Source organism: Maniola jurtina, chromosome 15, assembly GCF_905333055.1.
Source record: "Maniola jurtina chromosome 15, ilManJurt1.1, whole genome shotgun sequence".
NCBI lineage: Eukaryota > Metazoa > Arthropoda > Insecta > Lepidoptera > Nymphalidae > Maniola > Maniola jurtina.
In genome coordinates, this window is record NC_060043.1 from 12,616,959 (window position 1) to 12,632,368 (window position 15,410).

The 15,410-nt window shown below is 38.1% G+C and overlaps 1 protein-coding gene across 3 annotated transcripts in view; it reads right to left on the reverse strand.

The window, feature by feature from the left end:
- Positions 1–15,410, reverse strand: part of LOC123872737 (calmodulin-binding transcription activator 2) — a 181,580-nt gene that overhangs the window by 89,041 nt on the left and 77,129 nt on the right. For all 3 annotated transcript variants that reach the window (XM_045917250.1, XM_045917249.1, XM_045917248.1), the window contains one exon: positions 9,378–9,445. The gene's annotated coding sequence lies outside the window, so the exon portion shown is untranslated. The remainder of the gene's footprint in view (positions 1–9,377; positions 9,446–15,410) is intronic.

A 15,410-nucleotide genomic window follows, 5' to 3' on the forward strand; every position in this document is an offset into this window, starting at 1 on the left:
GTCCTATAGGGTACTTCCTGTCGAGCTAGAATCATGAAATTTGGCAGGTAGGTATTAGGTAGGTCTTATAACACAGTAAAGGAAAATTATTTATTATCCATACTTCACTTACTAATGTTATAAATGCGAAAGTGTGTCTGTCTGTCTGTATGTCTGTCTGTCTGTCTGTCTGCTACGTTTTCACGGCCCAACCGCTGAACCGATTTTAATGAAATTTGGTACAAACTTGGGATACATCCCGGGGAAGGACATAGGCTACTTTTAATAGGTATTTATTAATGGGAGAATACATTAACGCGACGTATAGAAAGAGGCATAAAGACCTGCACACAGCTAAGCTATAATCTAAGCTGCAAAGTAAACGCTGTAACTGAAAGCTATTAATTCCCGGCATAATGCTGAGCAAACAAAGCTATCGTAACGTGCATGTTAATTAGCGTAATGTATTCGCCTCTGATTAACTTGTTAGTGGCGCTAAGGGTGCATGCATATTGCATACCGATGCATTCACTTTCATTTTTCCTTCACTCTCATTTACACTTTACAGAAATTAGCATTACTTTTCTTTTACTAAAATAATTTTGAACCTAGCTTTTGGCGAACTCTCTGGCGCAGTGGTGAGCGTTGTGGTCCTATAAGTGGGGGATCAAGGTTCGATTCCTGGCAGCGACGGAATTAAAACTCGGAATCTATAATTTCTAAATTGTCTCTGGTCTGGTCTGGTGGAACGCTACGGCCGTGACCAGTTACCACATTCAAGAATGCTGTGCCGTCAAGCGATTTAGCGTTCCAGTACGATGCCGAGTAGAAGCCCATGTGCATTATATTTATACTTACTTATTAGACTAGCTGATACCCTTTTTTTTTTTTTCCGCTAGTAAAAATGCAATTACGCATGCCGCTCAAAAGCGGGTATGTGGGGCTCACTGGCAATGCATTTGTGCTGCATTCATATAGCATACCCACTAAAAAACCCAGCGGTGCCGTCCACGTCAGGTTAGAGGCGTCTCAGGATAGACTAGCTGATACCCGCGACTTCGTTCGCGTGGATATAAGTTTTTTTTAATCCCGCAGGACGTCTTTGATTTTCCGGGATTAAAGTGCCCTATGTGTTAATCCAGGGTATAATCTATATTCATTTAAATTTCATCCAAATCGGTGAAGTGGTTTTTGCGTGAAGAGTAACAAAAATACACACAAACTTTCGCCTTTATAATATTAAGTGTGATAAGATGAATGAATTACATTAGATTATAATGTGTATAAGCCCTAACTAGCCCTACTTAGTTAACTGCACAAACACTAAATGCTCTGGAAAAATGTTAAGTGAATAGGGGGAAACTTAAAAGTTAAGTAAGGCAATTTGTTTATAAATGTTGTATAAAGATACCTAACTATTCTCATCATGATCATCAACATCCAACAGACGTCCACGGCTGGACATTATGATGTCTCTTGCAGGGACACAGTGCAAGGACTTCCACGGGCCACGGTTTTGCGCCGCCTGAATCCAGCGGCTTCTTGCGGCTCGCCTGATGTCATCCGTGCACCTAGATTGAAATGTATAGAGCGCACTTTGACTTTGCGCGGACTTAAGACACTGCTAAAACGAGACAGTGTTATATCGCTTGCATAAATCTGTCTCGTTTTAACTCAAACTTAAGTCTGAGCAAAGCCAAAGTGCGCTCTATGGATTTCAGCCGTGGGTGGTCTTACGCTGCGTTTTTCGTGCGAGGTCGCAATTCCAGCACCTTGGGAGTAAGGACGGGGCGCAGGCGACATGCGCACAATCGCCGCCTGCCACCTTAGTGAGAGCTTCGTGCGACGTAACTGATGCCGCTCGTCTAGACCAGGGGTCGGGAGGTGCATTCGCCTCGGACGTGTGGTGACCTAGAAATAGGTCCCCGAGGGTCCGCCTAGGCAGACGTCGCTGGTTGGGTCGCGGTAGATTGCTTCAGTGTTCCCGTGACCCAGTCGCCAAGCGTCGCGCGCTGTAGCGCCGTTGGGTTTTAGTGGGTATTCCGGCCGCCTCTCGGCTCGCGAGTCCCACATACCCTCCCGTCTCTCGGGAGGGATGCGTAAAGGCATTTCCCAACGCTAAAAAAAAACCTTGGGACCCCAACGTCTATCGGTTTTGCGAAGTATGTGCCCTGACCATTGCCAGTTCAGCTTCGCCACCCGCTGAACTGTCAGTCACTCTGGTTCTTCTACGGATCTCCTCATTTCTGATTTCATCACGTAGAGTAATTTCAAGCATAGCTCTGTCCATCGCTCGCTGAGTGACTGACCTTTCTTATGAGGCCCATAGTTTAACTATTCTAATGTGTGCAAATATTTGTATTCTAATTTAGACGTGTCTATAGGGGACATGTCCTGAGAATAGAGTAGCATTAAAATTTTGTAATGAAGAAGAACATCGCTCGTGAGGAATCCTGCATACCTGAAAGTTCTCCATGTTCTCAAAGGTGTATGAAGTCTGCCAATCCGCATTGGGCCTGCGTGGCAGACTATGGCCTATACCTACCCTTCTCCTCTGAGAAGAGACCCATGCTCAGTAGTGGGCCGGCAATGGGTTGATCATGATTAAAATTTTAGGTTTTTAATATTTCTATTCGGTCCTTTTTTAGCAATATAAAAAAGAAAAAGATACGTTACATGCGATACGTAAAATTAAGTTTAAAGAAAAACATCGGTATCAACGCCAGTATCACACTTCACACTAATATTATAAAGGAGAAAATTTGTATGTGTGTGTGTGTGTGTGTGTGTGTGTATGTTTGTTACTCCTTCACGCAAAAACTACTGGACGGATTGGGCTGAAATTTAGAATGGAGATAGATTATACCCTGGATTAGCACATAGGCTACTTTTTATCCCGGAAAATCAAAGAGTTCCCACGGGAATTTTAAAAAACCTACATCCACGCGAACGAAGTCGCGGGTATCAGCTAGTCGTACTATAATTCTTTGAATTGAATAAATCAGGCATGACATGGTAAACCCTATAAAAATAAAACGGAATCCACATTAAATTTTCATTCAATATTCAACTATGAATATTAATATTATCTGTTCGCGAACTATAAAATGATAAAAATGGGGAAAAGCAACAATTTATATGAAATATGGTAACATTACGACATGTAAAGTATTAATTTCCAAATAAAAACTCTTAACTGCCGTGACGTTAGCTGTTATTGCCAGTTTCTATTTCGCGAAGTTACGGCCTTCAGTTGACTATATTTCGATTTATGGCAATACTTCTGTGTTCTTAGTATGAGATTTTACATATCAACCAACGTTGGTAGAATTCGATTTCGAACAGAGTAAAATGGATCTAACCTTGCTTGACTTAAAGTCGAAAATTCAGTAGCACCGTAGTATGACAGACAAACCTAATTTAATTTAGAACTGTCAACCCTCTAAAGTCATGACTTTAAGTGCCAGTCGCGAGAATTTAGAGTCTTTACATTAAAAATTCATTTTTCGTCCTTTTTAACAATATCAAAAAGAAAAAGATGAAGATACTCTAAATTTAGTTTAGAGAAAAACATCAGAATCGACGCCATTGAAGTGTTACGACGCTCGAATTCTATCATCGTTTGTGTGAGATGTAAAATTTCATGCTAAGCCCACAGTTGACTATATTTCGATTTATGGCAATACTTTTGACCCGAGGGTTCGTGGTTGGCGAACATAACTTCATATTAAATTTCAGTTTATAAATTACTTTTTGTTTTGTTAACGCTCGATTGAATGTTTTTTTTTGTGAGTTGAATATTAAATCGTTTTGCTTGCGTACTTGCAAGGTTGCTACAAGTTTGGGAGTTAACAGAAAGTTTAACGATTTGTCACGAATACCTTTTATTGAATTTTCAGGTTGTACAAGAAACAACAAGCATATTAACTTCACTACAGCAATACTATATTATCAGTTTAATGTTGTTATGTGCCATTTCATTTGTTAACTCAACTTTTAGAACTTTATCGACTTATTTTTAGGGTTCCGTACCTCAAAGGGAAAAACGGAACCCTTATAGGATCACTTTTTTGTCTGTCTGTCTGTCGTGACTGTCAAGAAACCTATAGGGTACTTCCCTAGAATCATGACATTTGGTAAGTAGGTAGGTCGTATAGCACAAGTACCGGAATAAATCTGAAAACCGCGAATTTGTGGTTACATCATTCAAAGTAAGATAACTATACCAAGTTGGGTATCATATGAAAGGGCTTTACCTGTACATTCTAAAACAGATTTTTATTTATATTTATGCATAATAGTTTTTTATTTATCGAGCAAAATGTTGGAAAAAATACTCGAGTACGGAACCCTCAGTGCGCGAGTCTGATTCGCACTTGGCCGGTGTTTTGTTGCGCGTAGGCTTTATCTGCAATTTATATAACTTCTATAGTAAGGCCGCAATTACACCTGTAACTTTTATTCATAGAAATAGCTTACTAATACTACTAACTAAATTTACTAATATAAACACTCTTACAAGTTTCATTTGTAAAAGTAGGATATTATTACACATATAATTATGTAATTGTATGATTAGACTATTTTGACCTTCCCTTCTTGACCTCATACCAATAACCAATAATGCATCATTAGCGAAAATCACATACAAATCCAGTGTCCATATTTCAATTCCATATAATTACATCACATTACATCGGGTGTCAGTCTCTATTTGCCTCTAATCATCATTAATGATGCTTCACAAATCCTATCGGCGTTTGATGCAACCGTTTTATCCGATTCTAATTTATTGCTTTCCTGTGTTGAATATAATAAATCATTAATATCAATACATTAGATGATGCCCGTGAGTTTTGGTTTTCAATATTCCGTGAAAACCCTTTGATTTGATTTCGCCGGGACAAAAAGTAACCGTTGTTATAATACCCGGCTGAGTTTGTTGTGGGCTCTTCTCAGACTTGGACGCATTTGGAACCCTCGCAGCTTTAGTTTTAAGTTTACGTAATTAATTATAACCACTATATCATCTTTCAAATCTAAAAAATTGGACAAACAAAAGGTGTACAATAGTACCTATTTTGAATAAATGATTTTGATTTTGATGCTGTCCATTTTCAGGGTGCAAGCTATTCCTGTACCAAATCTCGTCAAAATCGACCAGACAGATGGGCTGTGAAAAGGTCACAAACATGCGAGACAAAGTTGAAAGTCTGATCTCTTAATTTGGTTGTCTGGGCGCTTATTTCCGTAATAATCTATGCAAATGCCAAAAATATTTTTCATGATACTTCTTGTCTACTTGAGTATGTTTTATTCATATACAGATTAGCCCAGCAACCTCACCCGGTGGTAAGTGATGATGCAGTCAATTTTCATCGAATCCCCGCAGGGTTTGGAATTTTATAATTTCTGAATCACTGATCTGGTTTGGTGGGAGGCATCGGCCGTAGCTAGTTACCACCTTACGGGCAAAACCCTGCCGCCAAGCGATTTAGCATTCCAGTATGATGCCGTGTAGAAGCCAAAAGGTTTAATAAAAACTACCACACGCCTTCCAGGTTAGCCCGCTTCCATCTTATATTGATCATCACTTACCACCAGGTGAGATTGCAGTCATGGGCTAACTTGTATCTAATTAAAAAAGAGGTGCCTGGAATCAAACTCCGGATCTCCCAAATAAAAGGACGAAGTCTTAACTACTAAGCCTTCACGGCTTTACCACGGCACATAAATCAGCTATAATGTAAAGTATGCCACATTAAATTACAATCAAATCACGCCAATAACCCGGTGGATTAGTTCGACATCATTAGCGATGGACCGTGAACACTGTTTGACGGCCACGCACTGATATGGACCTACATACGAGTACGCTGGAAGAGGTGTGCCACACAAAATGACAGTAACTTTTTGTGCCGATTCAAAGTGCCCCACCGAGCGTACCGGGAATTAAAACTATACCAAATGGTCTTTGTGTTACTATGTTAGCAGATGTCTCTCAATAACATTGAATCACAGTTTACGACAGTTAGAAAACTTGTAACATATCGTTGAGATTTGACCTACACTGGCAGGCGTGAAATGTTACCTACATTTGACGCTTACTTAGAGATCTATAGAAGGCACTTTGACTCTGCTCAGACCTAAGATACTGTTAAAACGAGACAGCGGTATACCGCTGGCACAAATCTGTCTCGTTTTAACTGAAACTTAAACCTAAGAAAAATCAAAGTGCGCTCTACAGATTTGAATCTAAGTATCTACCACGTGTCTTTGATTTCACGTTACCTCCAGCCTAATATTTGACAGGTGTCGATTTAAGGATCGAACTGAGTTTCCTAGCTCTAATTCACTCTAATTTAGTTCTGAGTACGCTCACATGATCCTCACTGCTACTATCAGCGCCAAAATGGCGAAAATTAAGTTGCTTCAATGACAAGTTGCAATCGCAGGTCCAGCGTACTTGAATTAGTAGAGGTCAGTGCTGCCACTGTAATAATAGAATTTAGTGTTTGAGTCAATATACGCCAATCATGTGTTATAATCAGCAATCATTAGGTTATTTGATATATTAGATAGACGAAGTTCCGAGTCACATATTATTATTAGTGAATACTCGGAGTGTTATACGCCTGAAGTAGTTTTTTTACCCGACTACGGCAAAGCCAAAAGGATGGTTTTATGTTCCACTGTAGCGTCTCAACTACTAAGCCGATTTTGATGAATGAATGTTCAATCGATTCGTTCGTTAGGCTACATTTTGTACGAAAAAATTGACCAGACGAATGTTAAATCAAAAAAAGTGGGAGTCCCCAAACATTTTTTTTGCACAAGAGATCTATATCCAGCACTGGACGTCTATTGGTTGATGTTGATGATTACAAGTGTAAATTAAAAATTTATAACACCCCCGACAAGTGAAGGTTACAGTAACTAGAAAAGAGCTGATAACTTTCAAACGGCTGAACCGATTTTCTTGGATTATACCTAAGAACACGCTCGATCAAGCCACCTTTCAAACAAAAAAAAAAAAACAAAATTAAAATCGGTTCATTAGTTTAGGAGCTGCGATGCCACAGACAGATACACAGATACATAGATACACAGATACACATGTCAAATTTATAACACCCCTCTTTTTGGGTCGGGGGTTAATAAAATAATGAACAATATTAATAGTCACAATATTCTATGTCAAATCAAAGTTGGCGAAGTAAAAATGACTCGGGCAATTTGTTTTGAATTCGATATATTCGCCAAGTTCGCCATCCAAATAGTTTGTTTGTTACAAACAAGTTCTGAACATAATATTTATACCGATGACCTTCCGAACAGTGGGATTTACTGGGAACTTTCATTCCACAATTCCAGATCTAATTCATTGAGGCGACGGGGAGCCATTGATATAAGGAACCAAGATATTGACACAGTTTTCTTGATAAGTTCTTGACAACGCCAATGCAAGCTACACTAAGTTTTATGACCATAAAAAATCAACTTTTCAAAAAATTTAAACAATCTTTCTAACCGCCAGTCCAATTATTTTTAACATAAAACTTATGATTTGACCCTAACGAATTGATTTAAGAAAACATATTTTTTAAATTACTTTTATTTATTTTTTAATTTGTATGATTTTCGGCTCTTTTGAAATTCGCCATCTTGGATTTTTTGTACAATAGAAATACATACTCTGCGTAAATTTGAACTCTCTGTTACGTCCATGCCATGCGATACAGCCCGCTGACAGACAGATGGACAGACGGACAGTATAGGCTTAAGGTCCCGTTGGTACCCTTCGGGTATGGATTCTTAAAGAGAAGAAGAGGATTGTCCGGCTACCTATCTTTCCCGGGTTTCGTATATCAATGATGCGACCGAAACTATCTTTAACTCCGAAAGGAGATCCGTATTAAATTTTAAACTAACGACCAGAATCTGCGGGCACATCGAAATTCCAAAAGTACACTACGTCCTCATAAAGAGTTAATATTTCAGCGCCGCGGACTAAGAGAGCAGTAGACACGGCTGAAGTTTTAATTTGCTTAAAGTTGTTACAACTTGGAACGGGTCCCTAGTTGGGCGCCAAATTAGGTACAGTCACAGTGTAACTGTGTAAAAGTACCAAGTCGTAAGTCTACTGATAGTTTTAATTCATGCCCCAGTGGAATTTTTTTATGCTGTGATTTCACATGTACCGCTTTAAGCTTTTTTCAGGGTTCCCTGCTTCATGGGGGAATAAACGCGATCATTGTAAATCGCCCTTGCGTCGAATCGATAATTTTTACACGTGTTTTTCTCTCAAAGTTTACTGATCATCCAGTGTAGATTTTTTTGCGATACTTACCTCTTACATAATAACAACACCTTGGTGATCAGTTTACATAAAAAATGTATGTTAATAAAAAGTATAAAGCCTTAAAAGTACATACTGCAAATTACCGCTACGTGTTTTTGGGACTAATTAGATTTTATCATTATTTTTTTTGTAATTGTTAATCTTTATATACTTATACCTCTAATTGTCTTAATAACAATTTAATAAATAATTGTACTTTTTATGATAAAGTGTATGAAATGATAATAATTGTTTATATTGGAATAAAGGCTCTATTTATTTAGTCTTAACCGAAGTTTTTTTTTCGTAACAAAAAAAAAACCTGTATGCATGAAGCCAACTCACTCTTAACCCTTTCTTTTTTCTTTTCACCGGGATAAGGTAGGACATTTGTACCGAAAGGCCATTAAAATTCATGATCAGTTGTCTCTTACGGTTCTCCAGTCGAAATTTAAGAGTCTGTTTCAAAGAAACTCGGGTGATTTTCGAGTCTTTTTCAAATTGCAGCTTTGTCCGTGACTGTACAGATTATGTTAATGTCTGGGCTGGTTTAAGTAAATTGGTGACAATTTCAGTATTGCAAGCATGTATTCTCGTAGTCACAATGTCAAAGGTATATTTTAACGTGAAAACTGCTCAAAAAGATTAGTAAATCTAAATATATAAAATGAAAAGCTGACTGATGATCTATCAAATCACAGCTCAAACTACTAGATGGATCAAGTTGAAATTTGGCATGCAGATAACTATCATGATGGTTACTAAGAAAGGATTTTTGAAAATTTATCGCCTAAGGGGATAAAATAGAGGTCTCGTGTGGTCCACTCGGATGAATTCTAAATAAGCTTGTAGTATCTATAACTCTAGGTACTAGCAGTAATAGTCTAGTAGGTGTCCGCCTTCTATCGCAGACACAGACATCTAACTTTTGGAGTTAAGAGCGTTAAAATATATCCCTTGCTTTACGGTGAAGGAAAACATCGTGAGAAAACCTACATATCGGAGGTTCTTCATTATGTTCTCAAAGTTGGGTAATCTATGAATGAATTAAACTTACCTTATTTTGACTTCCTTGGACTGCCATTCGCTGTGTTTGTCGAAACTTATTAGGATGGCTGCGATTTCCTGTAACAAATAAAAGAGCAAGTTAACAAAACAAACATTTTTGAAAAATTTCCCCGGAAAATGGTAAAAAGTCTAAACTTCTTAAAACTCCAGTACTATTTCTGTTAGTAAGCGAAGTTGTTAGCGTGCGCGCTCCCAGATTACACCGGGTGTCAAACAAAGGGCAGAGACCTCGGAGTCCCAATGTGTTTATACATTTAACAAGGCACTGGCTCCAAAAAAAAATATTATAGAACTACATTAACTCTTATCTATACTAATAAACAAAATTGGAGTGTCTGTCTGTAATTTCGAAATAACAACCGCATATTAAGGTCATATGGTTATTTGAAAGATACTATAACTGAATCACACGTTTTTAAAATTTTTGTCTGTCTGTCTGTCTGTCTGTTTGAAAAGGCTAATCTTGGGAACGGCTGAACCGATTTTGACGGGATTTTCACAGACAAGTAGAGAATTGACCAGGGAGTAACATAGGCTACTTTTTTAACCGACTTTCAAAAAGGGAGTTGTGTTTTTCTACCTATGTACACCGAAATCTCCGAGATTTCTGAACCGATTTGCGTCATTTCTTTTTTAATCGATAGAGGAACCTTGCGACATTGTTTCATAAAAAATTTGGAGTCCAACTCCTCAATCCTGATGCTGCAGGGGATCTGACCAATCCACGCGGGCGAAGCAGCGGGCATCAGCTAGTATACATATAATTCTATTCGGTAATAAATTAAATAATTATTTTTTAATTTGCACCGAAAGATAGATTTTCATTTTTCACAAGTATAAGTCACAAGCTAATAATAACACAAGAAAATGTTTCCAACATTATGTAGAGAAATGGGGTGGCCTGTATCTTTAGCATAACGGCATTTTTACACGTTGCGACCCTTAAGAATGGCAGTTATGAGTTTTTGGTATTTTTTCTACCAACGTTAGTGTAAGGCAAATATTTATTTATTTTTATGTAATATAGTTTTTGATTTATTGTGCAAAATGTTGGAAAAAATGCCCGAGTACGGAACCCTCTGTGCGCGAGTCGGACTCGCACTTGGCCGGTTTTTTACCTATAGGCTTGTGCAATCACAGCAAAAGTAGTTGATGATGTAGCCTAAAGTAAAGCGCGCTGCCTAGAATGTGCCTATTCACTCTCCAAATCAACCAAGAACGTTTAAGAGGGCTCTCTCCGTCACTCGTTTCATACAATCGTAGTTCCAATTTCATTTGAATATTAAGCAACCCAAGTCCATGAAATTTTGCAGACATATTCTAGAAACTAATATGTGTGTCTGTGGTTTTCCAGATTTCTGTTAAAATATTCGGTTTCAAAGTTACGCGGTCTTAAAAATTTTCATACAAATCTTTGAGCCCCTATAATTTTAAAACTACATATTTTTAGAAAAATCTAAAACACCACAGACACAGATATTAGTTTCTAGAATATGTCTGCAAAATTTCATGGACTTTAGTTGCTTAGTATTCAAATGAAATTGGAACTACGATTGTATGAAACGAGTGATGGAGAGAGCCCTGTTAAGTAAGCCGCCCCGTGTGAAGGAGGCGTAAGGACAGGGTACCCACATAAATGTATGCCTCAATCACTCAACGGGACGGGCGTTTGTGTCACGTTTACATATTACGAACACGATAAATAATGTACATCGCATATGCCCCAACTCAATTTGTAGCCGGTACCTTTTTCTGTAATTTGCAATAAAAATATTTTACTTTTCCCGCATTATTTGCGGTAAATTGTTGGATTTTTTGTCCAATATTCTTTATTTGAGGTAATTGTATATCTGTTTAGTTCTTTATGAGAATTTAGTGCTTGACTGTGAGTTTACCTGATGATTAACGTTAACATCTGAATTAGCAGCATCAGCGATAGATATTTTATCCCACTATTTATCCCGGAAAATTACTTTCGACGGGATTAACACGAACTAAGTTTAACAGATACAAGTTAGCCCTTGATTGCAATCTCACCTGGCGATAAGTGATGATGCAGTCTAAGATAGAAGCAAGTTAACTTGGAAGGGGTACGGCAGTTTTTATTAAATTCATACCCCTTTGGTTTCTACACGGCATCGTAAATGTACGCTGAATCACTTGGCGACTTTGCCAATAGGGTGGTAACTACCCATGACCGAAGTCTCCTTGATTTCCGGGACTCTGTCTATCATCTATCTCTGTACCAAACGTCCAATTTTTTGATTGGATGGTGAATGGTTCATCATCAAACAAACAGAAAGACCGACAAACAGACAGACAGATCCACTTTCGCATTTATAATACAACAATGTATGTTTATTAAAATTTTATTTAATCAGTTAAATTATTAACAACTCTCTATGCTTAAAATGTTCAAAGTCACTGAAGCGGTGGGTAATTATTGACAAAATTAGCCGTTAGGGGGCGCGTGACGTCAGTTATGGGGTCGTTAGCGTTATGAGTGACGCGAGGGCGTCGAGAGCGCGCCATAAAACTGAGAATGGACCGGCCCATTGGCTCTGTGGTGAGTAGCTGACACAGTGATAGGAGAAGCGGGTTAGTAAGCGGAAACTGTTTGCGGGCATAAGCTAGTTTTAGCCATCTGGGTATAAGTGATGATGCAGTCTAAGATGAAAGCGTGCTAACTTAAAAGTGGTATGGCAGTTTTTACTAAACCTCTACCTCTTTGGTTTCTACACGGCATCATACTGCAACGCTAGATCGCTTGGTGGAACGGCTTTGCCGGTAGGATGGTAACTAACCACGGCCGAAGCGTCCCAACAAACAGACGAGCGAAATTATAAAATTCCAAACCCCTGCCGGGAATGGAACCCGAGACCTCCCACTAATAAGACCATAGCGCTTACCACTGCGCCAGAGAGGGCGTCATTTTTTTTTTTTTTGTAAAACTAAAACAGCATAATCTAACCGCTACATCGCATAGTAGAGCCTTTACCTAATCAATTTATTGTTCAGGGCATGTCCGTCCCTCGAGGCGAAAATTTTAATGATTCTTCCCTTATTTTGTTAACATTCTGCTAAATGTGGTATTTAATAAATGCCTTTTTATATTATCTATCTCATTATAAATTTATGTAGGTACTATCATTATGAATTCACGTGTTGTTATTATGAAAATTCTAAAGAAATATTTACGATTGTAAATATGAAAGTAACGATGAAACATTGTTTTAACAGAAAGTTCCGCCCTCTGTTTCGTTTTTAATCCCCGACCCAAAAAGAGGGGTGTTATAAGATTGACGTGTGTATCTGTGTGTCTGTGTATCTGTGTATCTGTCTGTGGCATCGTAGCTCCTAAACTAATGAACCGATTTTAATTTAGTTTTTTTTTGTTTGAAAGGTGGCTTGATCGAGAGTATTCTTAGCTATAATTCAAGAAAATCGGTTCAGCCGTTTGAAAGTTATCAGCTCTTTTCTAGTTACTGTAACCTTCACTTGTCGGGGGTGTTATAAATTTTTAATTTACACTTGTATTCTTTTATTTCTCGAGTTTTACTTTTCAAAAAAAAAGCAGCTGCGTAGGTATGGGTCGGCGAGCCTTTGAACAATTTCAAATAAATTCCTGAAACTCATCTCAAAATACCAGCAACATGCCAACACTATCCCTTGTCATCGAATAATAATAAAAATAAAAGACTTACATTCATAAACGGCCCCAAAAATATACAATTAAAACAGAAAGGTAAATAGAGTGCATTTAATTTGTGTTTAACAGGGGCTCTCTCCGTCACTTACTCCATACAATCGTAGTTCCAATTTCATTTGAATATTAGCAACCAAAGTCCATGAAATTTTGCAGACATATTCTAGAAACTAATATCTGTGCCTGTGGTGTTTTACATTTTTCTAAAAATATGTAGTTTTAAAATTACAGAAGCTCAAAGATTTGTATGTGAATTTTTAAGACCGCGTAACTTTGAAACCGAATATTTTACAGAAATCTGGAAAACTACAGGCTTTTAGATATTAGTTTCTAGAATATGCCTGCCCATGGACTTTGGTTGCTTAATATTCAAAGGAAATTGGAACAACGTTTGTATAGAGCGAGTGACGGAGAGACCCCTCACTTGTTAGGTTGGGCAGTAAATTGTTTACGAACAACTTAGGGGTAGTAGGGGTAGTTAGTACGGGTAGTTAGTAACGGTAGGAATAGAAGCAACACCTGGTATGCTATCTTCCCATATCAACTTTTATTGATACTAAATGTTTATATTTTCACTGTGCGTTGTGTTTTATTTCGAGTCAGTTTATTCGAGGTATTTTAAAGACTATCGTGAAAACTCGGACACTAAAGCAAGCGTTAAAAGTAATAGGTAGGTATGTATAGTTGGAGTTAGGTAAAAACGGGTCAAGTGCGAGTCAGACTCACACACCGAGGGTCCCGTACTCGGGTATTTTTTCTGAAATTTTCCACGATAAATTAAAAACTATAAGGCAAAAGAAAATTGTTTTAGAATGTACAAGTAAAGCCCTTTCATATGATACCTCACTTGTTAGGGTTATCTAACTTTGAAAATTTTAATTTTTTAACACATTTTAAGTTTTTTTGTGTGATACAAATTCACGGTTTTTGGATTTTTTCCTTTGGTTGTGCTATAGGAACTACCTACTTGCGAAATTTCATGATTGTAGGTCAACGGGAAGTACCCTATTCTTTCTTTTGACAGACTTTTATTCTTGACAGACACGGCAGACAGACAAACAACAAAGAGATCCTATAAGGTACGGAGGTACCTTACAGGATCCTTTTGGGAAACGGAACTCTAAAAATAATATATATGAATTAATTTTAGCTTCAAAAAGCCTTCAGCGAAGCCGGTGTGGGTGCACTAGTTTGGGTATAAATAAAAAATTCCTGTCGCTAAGGAAAATAGAACAGGAAATTTAAGACACAAGTTCGAGCATAAAGCTAGAGTACCAATCTCTAGAGAATAGGAGAATAGAAGCATTCTAGTTTAGCTATTATTTCCTAATGTAAAAGCTTGCTTTGCTTTACTACTGTTTAATGACAATACTTCTTATGAGTTTAGTCATGTTTAGGTACTAGAGGGAGGTTCAATAATAAGATCACGTATAGTACGCGACAGGTCGAGATGGCGATCGGGGTGGGGCGCCCCGCACACCCGCATAGCCCCCGCGCTACGGTGCGGAATAAATAAAATTATTAACTAGAGGATGCCCACGACTTCGTCCGCGTGGATTTAAGTTTTTAAAGATCCCGTGGGAACTGTTTGATTTTCCGGGATAAAAAGTTGCGTATGTCAATTACAAGGACGCAAGTTACCTCGGTACCAAATTTTATACAATTCAGTTACGCGGATGCGTTTTTGGAATGCCGTGGGAATTCTTTGATTTTCCGGGATAAAAAGTAGCCTATGTCCGTCCCCGGGTATAAGCTAACACTGTGCCAAACGTCAGTATCGGTACTATTGGGCCGTGAAACGGTAGCAGACAGACAGACAGACACACTTTCGTATTTATAATATTAAGTATGGAAGTATGGATGTGTAACCTGTGTGACCTAAATACGGTAGTTTTAAATCTTCACTCTAACTTAATGTAACATTTATCTACTTCTTTTTCACATGTTATATCATCGCTTTAAAAGCAACCACTTAACATTCCATTCCGTAATAGAAAGTATCTAAGACTAAGATTGCGAATAAAACTTTTCTTTCGCAGGCTTAGCTTCAAGCATTTACGAGACACTCGCGCCACAAGTTACCTTGGCAGTCGGCAATAGGAATGAAGATTTCACTGCCTTATCAGTGAAGCCTAAGCTTTTTGCTACGGAAACCCGGCGCTTGTCTGCTGGCTTATCGTGGAAGCTTTTTACCAAAATAAACATTGATTTGTCACAACTTTCTATTACATAAAACGGACCCGAAGGTTTGTGTATTTTCAAAACAAGTTCGTTTTTTACTGCGATTTCAGCTGGTGGTAAGTGATAAAAAGTTGT